The following is a 13,445-nucleotide window of genomic DNA, read 5'->3' as shown; positions in this document are numbered from 1 at the left end:
GTGCAAAAAAATCTAAGTATTGAGAAAATCATCTTTAAAGTTGTCCAAATGAAGTTCTTAGCAATGCATATCACTAATCAAAAATTAAGTTTTGATATATTTACGGTATACAATGTATTTTTGGCTATTGCTACAAATATACCCCAGCGACTTAACACTGCTTTTGTGCTGCAGGGTCACATAAAAAAAAAGAAATTCCATTGCAAAAAGAAAAAAAAAACTGAAATTATTAAGATTAGGAATTTCTGCATTTCAGTGCATTTTACACTTTGTAGAAAAGTTTTTAAAAAAGTCTTTAATCTATATTATGAATTCATGATTTCGACTATGAGTTCAACATGAACAAGACTTTTCAAAGACCATCTTAAACACCCGTATTTGTCATTGAACCATATGCATTTTAATCTTCACTGTAATAAATACATAAAATAATCATTCAAAGTTGTAAATAACACAGATTATGAGAGTAGGTTTTACAAAAAAATATTTGTCTTTCCACATTAAGATTTAATGTTTAATTCAATGTGTTACTTGTCACATCTTTGTAATTATTTGTTACATTTACTACCAATTTCCCGTGTATTGATTGATTACATGTAACCTGGATTATGTAATCAGATTCCAAAAATTAGTACTTGTATTGGAGTCGATTATATTTTAAAAAGCTCATAATATGATTACAGCTACTTTTTATGGATTACGTATTATTCACACAATGGCAGTAAATTATTTGTAATGGAATGAAAAAAAACCTGGAAGACTTTGTGCATGTAATGTCATTGTTGTTTTCATGTTTATTAATGTTTGTTCATATAATGCAGGGATTCCCAAACTTTTTTTGTCAGCTGGAGCCCTTAAAATATAATATGTGTATATAATTTAATATATGTATTTAATTTAAAATCACACACACTCATGTTTACAGTTCTCTGACGTTGGTTAATGGTCACATGCACAAACTTGTAATATGTTTAGTGTTCAAGGGTTTTAATTCTTTTTATTGTACATTTTTAAGATTTAATTATTAGCTTTTCATCCAATCGCAAACTCACTGCAGTTCTTACATGAAGCCCAGTTTGGCATGTAATGTAATAATGTAATGTGCAATTTATTTTATGTTGATATATATATATATACTGTATATATATAAATGAATATATTTTCTTTCTCTTTGCTCTTTTATATCAACATAGTATGTTTAATGCAAGTTTAAAACAAGTTTGATCAAAGTAATCTAACAAGTTTATCATCATGTAATCTGTAATCTGTAATCAGTAACGGACTACAATTTGTAAGTAATCCAGCTCTGGCGATATCTTATTAAAATTGTTCCTATAGGCTACCATTTTTTTGTGTGTGTGTTGATGTTGAAAACATTCATGTTCTGTAAAAATGAAAACACTTTAAAATTACCATTTACAATTTATTCACATTTGCAAAACATAAATGTGATAAGACTCAATATAAATATGCATTCTCTCCCATGTGTAAACGAGTTATATATATATATATTAGTGCTGTCAAATGATTAATCGTGATTAATCGCATCCAAAATAAAAGTTTTTGTTTACATAATACATGTGTACTGTGGTTATTTATTATGTATATATAATACAGTACATATTTTGAAAATATTTACATGTATATACATTGATATATTTATATTATATATATATAAATATATTTAATATATAAACATAACATTTTTCTTAAATATATACATGCATGTGTGTATTAATATATACATACATATACACACTCATATATTATGTAAACAAAAACTTTTATTTTGGATGTGATTAATCGTTTGACAGCACTAATTATTATTATTATATACAGTATATATACAGTAGTCAACATTTGAAGTGGATCAAAAAAGTTCATCAAAGTTGCCCCAAGACAAGAAAACATTTTGGTTTTAGGACAACTTTGATGAAAGGCTTTGATCCACTTCAAATGTTGACTACTGTATATATATATATATACTTTTCTTTTTCTTCTTTTTTCAATGTTTCACACCACTTTTTGATAGAAAAGTGTTGACAAAGACTTTCTGGGACCATCTCAAACATCCTTATATCCCATTAACATTTTTTAATTTTGCAAAAATGATTAAAATGCATAATAATTTACAATTTTAGACTAATAAACCACAAAGCATCTTTAAATGAATAAAAACTACAATGAGCTGGAAACACTGAAACGCATCACAGTGAATGACCATCAAGGACTAATTAAAACACGTGTCATAATGCATCAGATCAACTTCTTCTCAACTTCAGAGCTTCCATTCAGAAAGAATATATAGGCTTTACAATGGAAACAATTGTCCATTAACACACCCACTCACTCATTCACTCACTCACACTCACACACACACACACACACACACACACACACACCCTCAATCTCTCCGCTAGATGGCGCTGTATGGCAATATCTTTCAGTCAATGCACTTTACTCCACTGAAACTCTTTTGAAGATTTTGAAGACTTGTGATTGTGATGTGATTGAATGTTAAGCTCTTATTCTGCTGGCAGTAATGTTAATCTAATATCATCATAAGTCATATCAGCATAACATTGGACATAATAATAATAATAATAATAATAATGCATTGTTATGAGAAATAATAATAAACAATAATTTGATGACTTAATTCTTCATAAAAATAACCAGCCTGACATTGAGTTTTTCCTTTGTTTACAAAATCTTAGCAAAAGATTTTTAGTTTTCAACAACAACATCCTATCTGAAAGCTGTTAGTGTCTGGCAGGCAGGCCATATTTTTGCAGCATACAAGATACAAACATGAATGCAGCAGATTGCATTTGCATAAACGTTGTATCTTCATGCGTGCATAGTTATTTATTTTTTTCCTGTCTTCCCTTTCATTTGGTAGTAAAAGACACACTTCAAAATCTATCTCCACTTCTTCATTCAGTGAAACAGTGCAATGAACGTATCTGATGATAATTACACACGTACACAAATAAGCTCATTATTCTTCAGGAAACGTATCACCGCCTTTAAAAAATCCTTTATGAATCAGATAAATGGAAATGCATCTTTTGCTTGAGTCATTTGTGCAATGCACTGTGGTTAAAAAAAGACACTGCATACTTATACTTAATTATGTACTTTACTTCAGAGTCTCTTAAGATTCCTGGAAATATTCCTAGCAAAGTTCATTCATAAGAATAACTGTTCAGCTTCATTACTTTCCTGTTAAAGCTATAGAACCACAACACAAGTCAATGATGCATCATGAAATCACCAAACTGTCCATCAAGCACTTGAGTGATCTGAAGCTGGAGTGAGAGTGACTAAAATATGATCTCATTCAATTATCTGTCTCAAACTTTGTCTGCAGGACAGTAATCAGAGAATATATCTGCCATATTCACAATCACTCATGGGCTAATGTCTTATTTTTCCATGCCTTGGACACAAAGTTCAAAGAGGCTTTTTTCTTTTCTATTTGGCTTAGTATTGTTTTTTTCTATAATTATTTATGAGACAACTTCATTCATCACCAAAGAAGATATTCATGACTGTGTGTTTATTTTTAGGAACACTTTTTAGGAAATAAATTGCATTTTTTTTTCAGCAGGTAAACCATCTAGAACAAAAATATAAATTTCCAAAAAGTCCTATATGTTCCATTTTAGTAGTTTGATCAATTAATATGTATTGCCATGGAGAAGAAACTACTGATATAAATAAAAATATATGAATAACTGACTGGATCAACAAAAAGTGGGCTTGTGTATTTCATGCAAGAGGCTTAATTTCGTGTCCTATGATGTTTGTGAACAATTGAGCCACATTCGTTGGACCTCAGTCTGATAACAGAGGACCGAATGGCTATCAAATCTGGCAACACATTCTATGGCTGGCTTGTAACAGATGGTCACACGGTTTTTAAAAACACTCACTTTATACACATCTCCAGGGATTTCTGACCTTATGAACTCTTCCTAGTTATGAGCTAAAACATCTAACCTCCCAAATGTGTGGGTGGACAAATACAGGACTTGAAATCAAGACTGCTGCAGTGAAAAATAGGCATAATGAAACTATTGCTGGTAATGCTATGTTATGAAATAAGGAGACGTGCCTAGTTGCACATATACACAGTCAGAAGTCAAAAAGAGCTGTATTGCCAAATATGTTTGCACTTACAAGGAATGTGTTTTAGTGTCACAAGCTTACAGTACACTGGGTCACACTGTAAAAAATAAAAAGCTGAGAAAACTTAAAAGTTTAAGGCAACCAGCTTCAGCAGATTTTTGAGTTTTCTCAACATGTTTTTTTTTTTTTTTTACAATGCAGGTTGTACAGACAATGTATGGGTTATTTAAATTATGAGAACTGAATTCATTATAAATTCTTCACATAAAAAACTACAAAAAGTAGGTTTCTTACTAATTCCAGAACAAATATCTATCCATCCTTAAATCAAGAAACAGTTACTTGAGAAGCAAAATGACTTAAGATAGTCTTGTTTTCAGAAAAACAAACAAATAAATAAATAAATTATTAAGTGAATTTATGTTCAAAACCAAGGGGTACAAAATAAACATATTTTCCCCTTGAATTAAGTTTATTTTTCTTACCCCATTAGCAGATTTTTTTTTTAAACTTAAGTTAAAACTCACTTAATTTTGATGTTTTCAAGAAAACAAGAGCACTATGAATCCATAATCTTGCTGCAGCCTAGACCAAATATACATTGCATGCATTTATTCCTAAATACATCAAATAAAACTCAACACGTGTGAAAAACCGCATCTCATCGTGTTTGACTTGAGCTTGCAGTGACAAATGAAAAACCATTTACAATAAACAATTTGTTTATTTAAAAGTACTTAAAAAGCACATTACATTCTATAAATGTAAAAACACTGGGGGCGTCACAAAGTCTCTAAAGTTTCACGCGCCTTCTTCGTGGCCAATCAGCGGCACGAATCTCGGTGACGTAAGCCTACTCAAATTACTAGTGTGTGAAGTGGGTGGAATTAATAGTGACGTCATTTCGCAGCATCATCGTACCGGATAGCACGAGTCCAAGAAAGAGAAACTTGAAGAACATGAGCAAACGCCAAAAGTGACTTACAATCAGCTGAGAACACATCCAGCACACTCTTGAAGTTTAAGAGACCCAAAGCAGACAGAAGACGATGATCGCGTCTCATTTACTGGCGTACTACTTCACCGAGCTTCACCATGACCACGTCCAGAGAGTAAGTATGCTACAGCAGCCGGGTTATCAACGTTTACACGGTATATCGACTTCATCAGGCCGATGGATGAGTGGAGATCGCTCAGCTAATTAGTTATTATTGTAAATGGTTCACATTCTTGAACAGACACACGTGTTTGTGACGGAGAGGTCGGTGTTAAAGCACTTGTCACAAGATAACAGCACAGTCATACTGATAGCAGACTCAGGGCTCAGATATTCAAGAAATATTCCGTTATATTGATTTCATATCCCAAATTCTCCGACATCGTCCGTTTATGTTTATGTTTTATATCATAACTGTCTGGCCGTCAGATGGCCTGTAACAGTCATTGATAGTGAACACAAAAATGCTATTGGAGAAACTTGCCAGGCGAGTTTTTGTGGCGCGCTTCTTGCCACGACTCACCTTTAGCGCGCGAGCGAGCGTTGCCACGGTAACCTGACACTCCAGCGCCCTGCCAGTCACGTGCCACTCCTCTTCGCGCGACTTCAGAATGTTTCATTGTAACAAAACCGTGCCGCGACCTCGGATACATTGTAACCAGTGTTGGGGAGAAACTAGTTACATGTAACAGAATTACGTAATTTAATGACAAAATAAATGTAACTGTAATCTGTTACAGTTACTGAGAAAAGAAATGTGTCATTAAATCACGATGTTACCGATTTCAGAGGGGGCTATATATGAATATTTACACACACTCACACTCACACTCTCACACACACACACTCACACTCACACTCTCTCACACACACACACACTCTCTCTCTCTCTCTCTCTCTCTCTCTCTCTCTCTCTCTCTCTCTCTCTCTCTCTCTCTCTCTCTCTCTCTCTCTCTCTCTCTCTCTCTCTCTCTCTCTCTCTCTCTCTCTCTCTCTCTCTCTCTCTCTCTCTCTCTCTCTCTCTCTCTCTCTCTCTCTCTCTCTCTCTCTCTCTCTCTCTCTCTCTCTCTCTCTCTCTCTCTCTCTCTCTCTCTCTCTCTCTCTCTCTCTCTCTCTCTCTCTCTCTCTCTCTCTCTCTCTCTCTCTCTCTCTCTCACACACACACACACACACACACACACACACATACATATTTGATTCATTTCTTTCCCAAATTGCACTGACTGCTTTAAAATATGAGACACCAGTGTTTCTGGAGTTTAGCACATGTTTATATGATAGCTGTTTTATTTCCTATTTGGGTTTATGTGTATGCTTTCTTTTTTTAAGATTAACTGTTAGATGCCAGTGTTTTCTGTCATAGCTATGCAAAGGTTTCATAAACTATATCTTGTTATGGTTTTAAATCTGTGTTTAACCTCAGAATGTTCGCAAAGTAAAAAGAGGTGCTAAAAATGAATGCTTTAAATTAAATTATCATCATCTTAATTCAAGTGATGAAGGATTCTGAAAGTCTGACAGTAATCAGCGCTGAGTTCTAAGGTTAACCCTGCGTGGTGTAAATGTTTGAATATGATTAACAGTTGAAAACATTTATTAGAAATTTAGAAAAGTAATCAAATGTAGTCAGTTACATTATTTTATTAAAGTAATTGAAAGTTACACTATTTAAAATGTAATACGAAGTGTAACTTGTAATCAGTAAACGATTACATTTCCAAAGTAACCTTGAATCCCAACACTGGTTTTAACACTTAAAAAACAACTTAAGCGGCGCCATCTGACTTCGGCTTTTTTGCTGTGATGTCCTCAACTCAACACACTTCAGACCAGCAGATGCCATCTCCGGAATTGACAAGATGTTTTCTTACCATGATATTTATACATCTTGCACCTGCCACCGTTTATAGTGTGTTATGCGCTAAAACATAATTTGTGTTCACACAGTAACAGAATACAGTTGACAGCACTGTTTTAGAGTGCTGCTGTGTAGTTTGGTTATAAACCACGTCGACGACCCTCATGCATTTCTTTCTTATGCACGTTTCAACCATGAAAATCAGTGGGCTTAAACAACATTGGACCTTATTAACGTTAATTGTGTGGACAGTGAGACTATACTGAAGACATTTTAATGCTGGATGGACATGCCGAGATGCACATAACATCTTAAATTGTGAATTAAGAAAATGTATGTGCTCAGTCGAGGTTGATAAACGTGCATAAACAACGATGGAAACTCATGTACCGAATAAATCCTTGATGCACAATAAAAAACTTTGCCTCAACAGATCATGTGATTGGATAATTGGACTAACAGTGCACCAATCTCATTGCACACCACCTCAAACGTTGTTTTAATAATCCTGCAATGCTTGAGCCAGAGACTGTCATCAAAATGATTTGGTATAAATGCCTCCCAGAACTGTCTTACACAAATGCTGTCATGTTATCTTGCGTTCCCAAACGTCAGGCTTCTGACTGCAAACGTGAGAGAACCTGACGCTGTTACATTGTTGCATTTCATCTGAGCGTTCTGCAAGTCATTTGTTATGGAGGGAAAAAGAGCCACACGCTTTGCCACTTGCATTTAATTTTCTTTTTTATTCTTAATACTTTGCATCGATTTCTCAGGAACTGACAATTTTGTTCACTTAAACACCTAGGATGGAAACAGTGCGTATTATCAAATGCTTTGTGATATTCAAATTTTCTGTACAAGTTAAATTCACAACTTAAATGGAAACTGTTGAAAATGTCATTAAAAATGACCAAGGGACTATTTGGTTAAAGGCATGTAATATCAGCAAAAAAAAAAACGTAGTTCTGAGAAAATGCATATTGAAATGAACCTCTCAAGTGTCGAGGTGCTTTAAGAGGTAGGAGTAGGGCCCTGACCTTTAAACTATTTTGTCGATTTTGTAGGTTAATGGTTGTATAAGCGATTATCCGCTTTGAGCTCTGCTGATTTATGCTGCAGCGTTTTGTCTGTGTTGTATTTATGGAGCTGTACATGAAGGCAGTAAAAATTCCGCCGGGATTCAGATTCCTTTTCGATCATTAATTGCACACACTGACCTTCTTCATGTCCTGACATTATTACACACTTATCTTGAGTTCTAGAGTGGAGACATGAAAAGAGTTTGCTTCCTCTTCTGCAGTGTTATTGTGCGATTACATTCTGAACTGCATTGAAGGGCCTTGCATGCGTTGGGGTCAAAATCAGGTGAAACGTGATGCTTGTGTAGAAATCGGTGTGTAATTGGAAAGGTGTGGAGTTCAGTCCTAAATAGAATTGAACACAGGGCAGAAAAATTATTGAAGTAATTACTTTTTCAACGTTATTGCAGACCTATAATTGAGCACTTATAATACAGTATGGGGTGAATTAACACTGTCAGCTACATACTGGCCGATACAGCTGGATGATATAGTTCAAACCTCACACTTCTGATGATATTAAATGGATAGAGTTGATGTATATTTGCACTGGAAATGCTTTTTAAAAAGTTTTTTTTTTTCAGACAAATCATCTTTTTAATGTTGTGGTTGAGTAGATTTTTAATTGAATGAAATTAAAATGATCAAGGCATGATTTTTTTTTACTAAATGAGCACAAATGATTATATTTCCTATTTTTCATATATCTGTTTGATTTGAAAAATGCCACAAAGACCTGCTTTTTTGTTGTTGTTGTTGTTTTGAAGCAGATGCAATTAAATGAATCAAGTAGCAACTGCAATGCTGTTTTTACTCCTCAAGTTTAAACCAGAGGTTATTAAAATATCTCTGTCTTAACACGATAATTATATACTCGTTTATGTGTCCTTTCACATACAGTATGTAATTGACGTCAAGGCCTTGCTGTTCAGTCATTGAGTTGGATATTTACTGAGCCATTTGAGAACAGAGACAGGACCTTGAATTCAAGGTGACCGGCCTGTTTGTGTGTGTGTGTGTGTATATAATTTATATTAGTTAATTGAAAGTATATTTCCTTTTGCTGAAGTGGGTATAATGTACTTTCCATGTTAAGACACTTTGCTATATATATATATATATATATATATACACTACCAGTCAAAAGTTTGGGATCAGTAAGACTTGTAATGTTTTTAAAGAAGTCTCTTCTGCTCATCAAGGCTGCATTTATTTGATCAAAAATACAGAAAAAAACAGTAATCTTGCAAAATGTTATTAGAATATAAAATAATGGTTTATATTTTAATATCCTTTAAAATATAATTTATTTCTGTGATGCAAAGCTGAATTTCCATCATCATTACTCCAGTATAAAGTGTCACATGATCTTCAGAAATCATTCTAATATGCTGATTTATTATTATAATTATCAACAGTTGTGCTGACAAATATTTTTTTGGAAACTGTAATGTTTTTTCAGGATTCTTTGATGAATAAAAAGTTAAAAAGACCAGCATTTATTCAAAATATAAATCTTTTCTAACAATATAAATATTTGCCGTCACTTATTAGCAATTGAACACATCCTTGCTGAATAAAAGTTTTAATTTCTTTCAAAAAAAGAAAGAATAAAAATGTACTGACCCTAAACTTTTGAACGCTAGTGTATATATATAATTTGTTCACACTGAACCATAATAGAACATAAATTGTTTCACTTCTCACATGAATCTTGTAACTGTGTTGTTCCTTTAATATTCGTGATGTTCAGACTCTTTGGGATCAGGCATGTTGTTTTGGAGCGCTGTGTGTTAGGCAACATAAGTTGATTTGTTTACCGTCTGATCTTGGCCCCTCATGTTTCTAATGTTGGGAGCTTTTGTTCCCGGTCATATTCTAAAAACAGCCTGTGGAGTTTCACAGCTTGCTGTAGATATTAGTATTTCCCAAGACAAACCATTTGTCCTGCTGTGACTGTAAATGCTGTCCGCATGCTTTCTGTAGATACCTCCTATAGCTGGATGAATATGTGCTGTTTAACAGAGAATCGAACCATTATTGAGCTAAAACTGCGTAGAGAGCTAGTTTGGCTGTCAGTCATTAAACGCTCTGCCGCAGACCTCAGAGAGAGAACTGCATTGCCTTTACAATCTGAAGGATGTTGGCTACAGAGGCTCTTTCTGCAACAAATATAACAGCAATCAAGTCACCGTCTGACCTTTGAGAGAAATCTAGTACGGGACATTGTGAAAGATTCTTCCGCTGGTATCGTGACTGTAAGAATAAGCTGATGGCTTTCAGGTTACTATGGCCTTCAGAGAAAAGCAGGTCTTTGTGATTGGCAGAGCCAGACAGCGTGATTACATTTTGAACAAAAAGTTACTTTGTGTTCCATCCTGTTATTTTATGCTGATCTACACTAACAGTCAAAAGATTTTTAGTGTTTTTTTTAAAGAAGTCTCTTCTGCTCACCAAGCCTGCATTTATTTGATCAGAAATACAGCAAAAGCAGTAAAATTGTGAAATATTTTTACTATTTAAAATAACTGCTTTCCATGTGAATATATGTTAAACTGTAATTTATTTCTGTGATCAAAGCTGTATTTTCAGCATCATTACTCCAGTCTTCAGTGTCACATGATCTTCAGAAATCATATTCTAATGCTGATTTGCTGCTCAAGAAACATTTATTATTATTGTCAATATTTAAAACAGTTACATTTTTCAGGATTCTTTGATGAATAGAAAGATCCAAAGATCAGCATTTATCTGAAATAAAAAGCTTTTGTAACATTATACACTCTACCATTCAGAAGCTTGGAGTCAGAAAGTAATTCTAGAAATTGATACTTTTATTCAGCAGAGATGCGTTAAATTGATCAAAAGTGATGATAAAGACATTTATAAAGTTACAAAAGATTTCTATTTCAGATAAACGCTGTTCTTCTGAACTTTCTATTCATCAAAGAAACCTGAAAAAATTCTAATAATAATAATAATACTGAATGTTTCTCGAGCATTAAATCAGTACATTAGAATGATTTCTGAAGATCATGTGACACTGAAGACTGCAGTAATGATGCTGAAAATACAGCTGCGCATCACAGAAATAAATTACAGTTTAAAATATATTCAAATAGAAAGCAGTTATTTTAAATGGTAAAAATATTTCACAATTTTACTGCTTTTGCTGTATTTCTGATCAAATAAATGCAGGCTTGGTGAACACAAGAGACTTCTTTTAAAAACATTAAAAATCTTACTGTTCAACAACTCTTGACTGGTAGTGTATTTTAGCCTTTCTGCTACAAAATCGAGTCTGTTTTTCACATTTTGTGACTACGGCTATGTTTAGAATAGAACTGCTTAATGCATGCTCCATATATATACTGTATACTCTTTAAGGAACATTATGAGTATTTAACAAACATTTCTGACTCGTAGCTGCACTGTTCTAGTCCCACTACACTGCATGTTTAATTCAGAGTGTGAAAGCTTAACTCGAGCACATCGTTGCTCTGGTTATATATTGTACATTTTTGCAAATAGATTTATATAGTTATTTGATTATTAATGGTTTAAAAAAAACAAACAAAAAAAAACCAATTTTAAAGTTGTGATTTTCCAGATCTGTAATGGTTAATGGAAAAATATGCTCATGCCTAAAACGTTAAATCAGTTAGAAACTACATTTTATAAGTGCACTATGAAATTATTGAAAATAACATTAGAACCATTTTGTGAGAAAACTTGGGTATTTCATGCTTTCAAAAAATTTGTGGAGAGTTTAGGGCTGTGACTAATGATTATTTTGGTAATCGGTTAATTATTCTGAGCATTAATCGAGATAATTATAATAATTTTTAGTGGTAATAAAAATATACCCAAGTGAAAAAATAGCCTTAAAAATGACTTAAAATACATATATAATAGCAATAAGGCAATAATAATTGGTTCAAATGAAGTATCAAAAGCAAATAATCATATGGTTTTATTGAACAAAACTGTTAAAATATATAATGTATGTATTATAAACAATAGAGCTAATGTACATTACGCATTATAACCAGTGTTGGGGAAAGTTACTTTTAAAAGTAATGCGTTACAATATTGCGTTACTCCATAAAAAAGTAACTAATTACGTTACTTAGTTACTTTTTATGGAAAGTAATGTGTTACGTTACTTTTGCGTTACTTTTTAAATCTGGACAGGGCTTGCTTGTTTGTTTTTAAAATAAAAAAAGTTCTATTTTTGGCAAATATAAAAGCCTTTTCACACCAAAAGTGAAATGAATAAGCCTCAGGCTGAAGGGAAAGTAAATTTACGTCCGTACAGTAGAATGCAGAAGAAGACATTTCAACACACTTCAGCAATAAAAAAAAAGACACACAAATGTTTGTCTAGAGTAATTTTTGCTCATTAGTAGTTGTGCTGCTTAATATTTTTTTGGAAATGGTAAAACTACTTTTTCCCCCAGGATTTTTTGATTAATAGAAAGTTCAAAAGTGCAGCATTTATTTGAAATTAGAAATATTTTTTAATGTTATAAATGTCTTTACTGTCGCTTTTAATCCATTTAATGCATCCTTTTTGATGTAAAATATTAATTTCTTTTACTGACCTCAAACTTTTGAATAGTGTTGTGACCAAATACGGTGCTTTGAACACTTATACATTCAGACTGAGCAAACATTTGAAGTTTTGCTTAAAAACGGTACGCCTGATTTTGTGACGTGTAATCTAATGACATTTATGTTTTGTAAGAGTTGCTTAAAATATCCTATTTCTTAAGGCCTTTGTATTTGAACAACATTTATTTAAAATTACTGCTGGGCAAAGATTAATCACATCCAAAATAAAAGTTTATGAATGTCACAAAAATAAGCTATATGAAATAAATCCTAGTGTAAGAAACAATTTTTTTTTTTACTAATTTTAAATCTAGGTATGACCACGTTGTTCTTACAAGGTGTATTTTAGGTCATACAAGACTTACACATGGATATTTATTAAAAGGTGAAGAACCACCATCATGCCTTATTTGCCAAACTAAAATGACTGTGAAGCATATTTTATTAGATTATGCTGTTTTTAACGTAAATAGACAATGGTTTTATTCAGAGGTGTGTTTAACTGATTTATTTAAAAATGTATAATTTTCAAAAGATTTTTATTTTTTATTTTTTTTAAGTCTCTTATATTCACCATGGCTGTTTTAAAAATGCATTAAAAACAATAATATTGTGAAATAGTATTACAATTTAAAATAACCATTTCCTATGTGAATATCTGTTAAACTGTAATGTATTTCTGTGATGCGCAGCTGTATTTTCAGCATCATTACTCCAGTCTTCAGTGTCACATGATCTTCAGAAATCATTCTAATATACT

This window comes from Sinocyclocheilus rhinocerous, unplaced genomic scaffold (genome assembly GCF_001515625.1).
Source record: "Sinocyclocheilus rhinocerous isolate Xijiao unplaced genomic scaffold, SAMN03320098_v1.1 scaffold1436, whole genome shotgun sequence".
Classification (NCBI taxonomy): Eukaryota; Metazoa; Chordata; class Actinopteri; order Cypriniformes; family Cyprinidae; genus Sinocyclocheilus; species Sinocyclocheilus rhinocerous.
The sequence above is the reverse complement of the archived record's forward strand: the minus strand, read 5'-3'. Positions refer to the sequence as shown.